Raw genomic sequence first — 5773 nt, forward strand, 5'->3', positions numbered from 1 at the left:
CCAACTATCGACTGAGCCCCCGGTGACAAAAAAGCGTTGAAACCTGCAACTTCATTATGAAACCATGATCGAAACAGTATAAATTTCTGTGATTAGTTTGCGATGTAAATCCAACAAATTCTTCATTCAGTGCAACAATAAAGAGTAGAGAATGGTATAGATCAAAGAACACTTATCGATGTTTCGCTCTTTTTGATTTCGTTTTGGAGATCGGTAACATATTACCTTTATGAAATTCTTCCGACATAGATCTTTCCATATCAATATCAATATCATTTTCCAACCGACCAAACGGAAGTCTTCTTTTTCTCTCGATTGACAATAAGGATGTTTAATCGTATTTCTTATCCTGGGTATTTTCCTCCCTGGGTACTCCTTTGCTAACAAGCATTTGCTAGCATAATTATACAATAAGGCAGATAATATATGCATATATAACATTGGCGGTGACCCGGTGGTACGGGGCTACTAGAAATTGGTGTAAGGCCATCAGACTTTCAGAAAGTATATCTTTTGGTGGCCCGACCTAGCAACTAAGGGTCAAAATATATCGCTATGTTTCCTATTATTCAACGCCCTTACCATTCCGTTTCGAGCCACCAACATTTCAAATATTATGATTTTAGTGGCTCGAACAGGCCTTCAGAGAAATAAAGTTATTGTCGAGACCTGATATACATGAATACACCCTGTCCCATTCACGCTCACATCATATATATATACATATATATATATATATATATATATATATATATATATATATATATATAATTACAATGTATAATTATATGAGATAGAGAGAGAAAAAAAAATATCAAACAGAACACGTGATAGACAAGACACTAAATCGCGGCGCCAATAATCCGAGAGATCACTATCTTGCAATCCTGGAAATTAACAGTTCGGTCAATTAGTTTGCAATGGTCTTTGAATGAATTGATAGACCTACCTTGTGATGTAAAGATGGTGATGAAGAAGAAAGCACGTACGACAAATCTAGCCGGAAATATTCTCCTTCCCTGCAAATTGAGTCAATAATAAATTCTGACTATCTGATAGAACTGTCATGATTTATGATTGTAATGATAAGAATGTGTGACGAAACTGTTTAGTTTATCCCTCTTCAAAATTACGAACAATAGAGGTCTGTATTGCATTTAAGTACAACACAGCTTTTAGTACGTGGCATGTTACAGTCTACTTGTTTCTGTTGATTACTATCCATATTCATCTGTATCTTGATAAACAAAAGGGTTTAATTGTAGGTGGATTTCTATGGTTTCTGATCAGATAAATAATATTTATTCGTCAAAGTACCTTTTCCTATGCAAAGCTGAGACTCAGAGCTTCAGCCAATGATAATATAGAATAAACGGTGTGTGCGTGTGTGTGTAGGGGGAACTGATTATATATGTATATGTATATATATATATATATATATATATATATATATAATTATGTACTATATAAAATTTTCATTTATTCATTCGTCAATATGCTGTATGCTTAATCATTTTGATATGTTTGATAAAAAGATGAAGGTATAGATATGAGTATTTTCTTTTATCCCTTTTTCCTTTCATGTTAGTTGATGTTAGAAGGTCGAACAAGGTCTTGACTTGAAGCATCAGCCTAGAAGAAGTGGCACGAATCAAGACTCAACAATGGTTCATGATTATTCCATGCACTAACTTCGATGTGTCTACCACTATCCACTGGTCACTAGATAACTTAAGGCAAATTTCATCTAGCCTTAATCTCACATCCAGCACGAGAATTGTTCTTGAGCAATCACAGGTGGATATCAGTGGCTCCGCAAAAGATCTGATCACTGAATTCTCGTATGGAAATAAAAAATGATGCCTTTTAATGCACCTGACCTGATTAAGACTAGAAAATTAGGTCAGTGTGGCACTCCCACTTCATCCTTTTAATGCACGCACACACACACACACACACACACACACACACGCACACACGTGTACATACACAAAACCATCCAAACTAGCAATAGGTAGGCCTACTTGTGGGAGTACCCCGTTGTTTTCTCCCATAGACATTTTAATTAATACTCCTATAATGTCATTTTACCCCCACAGTGCCTGAGTAAATAAAGTGAAACATAAGATGGAACCCCCACAATGTACCTCTTGCTCGTCCACACACACACATTCACACACAAAAAGTCTGTTTTAATGGACTCCAGTAATACGATGTAATTGCCTACATAGGCTAACATATTACACAGTTTCCTTCCAAATCGTGTGTGCTTGAGCGCTTCCTTTAGGGAGATGAAATTCACCTCCCTGCTTCGGTATATTATTGAAATGCTGAACGACAAAAACAGCAGGATAATTTCCTTAACATAAGAGCCATGATAATGAAAAACGCGATAAAATTTCTAAAGCAGTAATAATTGCAGTCATATGAGTAAGAAAAATATAAAAAGACAAAGAATTGGAACATATTTTTGTACTCACATTTGTATTCGTTACTAAACACATATCGCTGATAATATTTTCTTTCAAACTTTGTACTCTTAGCTATAACAAAACAGTGATCCGAATGGGATTAAATGAAAACAAAAGTAAAACAAGATGCAGTAAAACTAGAAATGAAAATCTCAGACATATAACAATGACCGATATAATGAGTATACAACGTCATAAACAGACAAGAAAACGAACCTAGAACTGGTTTAATGAGAGTGCATTTACCTACATTAACATCGTGGTTCTATGTCATATTAGATTAATTAGCAAAATCATAATTTTTATGTTACAATGAAGCGTAATTGTACATTTATGCTAGGGTAAATATAAAAAATACATTATAAGTTAATCTGTATGTAATTTTCACTTAAAACATGCTCAACTTGCAATTATCATCAGCCTTCAGGAAATATAAAGTGAATAATATGATTAGAGGCTCATTCTCTTATCACAATTTCATGTTTGCCTATTTCAAAATGATGAAATAAATTTCCTGCTAACATGAGAGCGTAAAGTCCTCTTTCACAGCTGTTCAAAACTCACCATCTTTCGTCTATGCAGATTCTGTCCTCCAAGAGAGCCCCCTGTTGCCATTTTATGAACCATGAGGCATATCAGCTGACCGAAAATTGAAATGTGTTTTCAGTGACAAAGCTTAGCTCCTTGGGCAACTCTAGAGTTTGAAAGTTTGCCTATATTTGAGGGAAAAGATTGCAGGCTATGGAAAGCTACACGAATTGGATGAAAGGTACAAGATCGCGATTCTGTGATGCCCTTGGACGCCTTTAGAGAGAGTGATGATAATGGTTACCCCATGCTGTGGGACAGCCTTATAATCCGGTATATATGTCGTCAGATGTGCACCGTTACCAAGGCAACAAAGTGATAATGCCGCTACCATCCTCTTACAGAAGCAAACATGGTTTGTGCTACTTACGCTCTGTGCAACATCAATCAGTGATCCTTATCTATATATGCAAGTACAAACAGTGAATATTAACAAAACCAAATCTAGAAGGATCTGTTATGACATATGTCTTGATTATCTGCATATCAATCCGCTAATGATTAGAAAAGTACGTTATGATTTTGATGAGTTTTCATTTTCGGTCAAATATGACAGTTCTTAGCCAAGTCATATAAATCGTCAGGAAAGCAAGCTTGTCAAACCATCAATAAACATCCAAGTTATGCACTCGTGATTAAAAGTATTTCCTTGAAATCTCCCTAACGAGCAATTGAATCCATCTCTGTCTATAAAATACATTGCGTTATATCGATTTTGTTGTTATATCGGGCAAGCCTCCATGCACACTGGAAAAAAAAAAAGTTTGTCCCAGAAGTTAGAATCAGCAATCATCATCACCTATCAAACAGGTCTCCCACAGTCACCTGTACACACAGATTTAAGTCAAGTCTTCGCATTCACGATTTTTTTTTTTATTGTAAAGCTCATTTGGTGATAACTACATAACATCTACTTCACTCAATGTCGAAGTTGCCTAGAAACATTCCTAACCAACCTGATCTTAATAGGTTCTCAGGAACTTAGATGATCTAAAGGAAACTTGTAGCTTTAGCTCTCATTGGAACCGTCAGAAAGGCAGCGTGTTGTAATAGCAGGTGTCAGATTATGATACGCAATAGGGGATTCATCAATTGGAATTTCAGTATGCTGAGAAGGGTGATTTTTGTATATTTGCTCATAATCTGAAACTATGATAATGGATCACTGGGGTAGAAAATATTATGTTAGTTACCCCAATCTGCAATTAAATGCGTTTCTGCGATCTTTTTTTTTTTTTTTTTTAATCTATCATATCTTTTGTTGTTGGGGGGAGGGGGCTGATAATTGTAGTTGGAATCCTTCTGTTTCCAGGCCAGACACAAGCACACTAAGAGCACACATACAAACATACAAGTGTTCGTCCATGCCTGCATACACACAAATGAGATACAGTCATACCTACGTGCATGGCGTCTGACGTGCAAACACACATTACTAGTATATAGATGATGACTGGCGGGGGAGGGAACATACCGAATGTTCCACCCGAAGAGTTTGAAATGCTATTGAGGGAGGTTATAAGTCCCGAGACGAAGTCGAGGGACTTATAGCCTCCCGAAATAGCATTTCAAACCCTGAGGGTGGAATGTTTGGTACATGTTCCCGACAACAAAAGTCATCATCTGTTATATTATATGGGTTAGTCAAATGTGTCACATACGTCAACGTCAACCACCAGCACAACGCACTCGATCGCTCGCGCAGAGCCAAATTTACTGTGCGCGCGCGGGTACTTCTGTCATTTGTTACGTGAAAATGTTTTCCCATGGGAGAACATTACAAAGAATGTTCTCCCATGGGTGAACATAACGAATGTTCCTCCATCATGTGACTGTGTTTAGCCAATCACTAACCGGTATTTGACTAACCCATTTAATATTAACCCATGTACACAGAAGCGTGACAGCATGCACACAAACCAACACGCAAACTTGCGACATTCATGAGAATAAATACCTCATGTATTCGAACTAATATACATACACTTTCACAGATCAGCCCAAGAAAAAAGCCCAATCACAGTCGATAGCTCTGTTCAGTTTTCCAACTCTCTTTATGTAAAAAGAATACGCCAACACTTACAACCATACACCAGCAAGCTGCTTGGCGGTATGTATCATATAAACTGATGTACATAGAGCATGACCTTCAACGAAATCATTATGTACAGTGACTTCTCGTTCTCAATGCAAGTTTTAAAAAAGAATAGTAAAATAAACCAAGATTTATAGCAATCTACAAAGAAAGAGATATTTATAAGAGGAGAAGATGAATATTTCCACATGTTTTTCCTTATTTTCATCAAACATTATATACCACAGACTTCAAGAAGTGCTTTTAAAATTCAATAACTGTACTTGAGTAAAAGCTTGATTTATTTTTTCATTTTAGTTGTGTAAAACAAACAAAAGATAGAGCCGTCAATTTTCATTTTTTTAGACAAATGGATTTGCTCTGTAATGAAGTTTGCCAATTTCGTTTAAACATGGTTTAGTTAAGTCATGACTTGAAGATGGCGGGACCAAATTTCGAAGTCCGAGTTACTGTATTTATTTACAAACGATTTCAGTATTTTGCATCGCATCGTGGCTTTGGATATTCTTGTTTTAATAATTTTTTCTACACTTTCCTTTTCGGGATTCACTCATGACAATCAGATACTACGTCTAAAAGGTATATAAAGATTAAAAATACTGAAAAAGAGATCAGGAAA

This window comes from Diadema setosum, chromosome 7 (genome assembly GCF_964275005.1).
Source record: "Diadema setosum chromosome 7, eeDiaSeto1, whole genome shotgun sequence".
Lineage (NCBI taxonomy): Eukaryota > Metazoa > Echinodermata > Echinoidea > Diadematoida > Diadematidae > Diadema > Diadema setosum.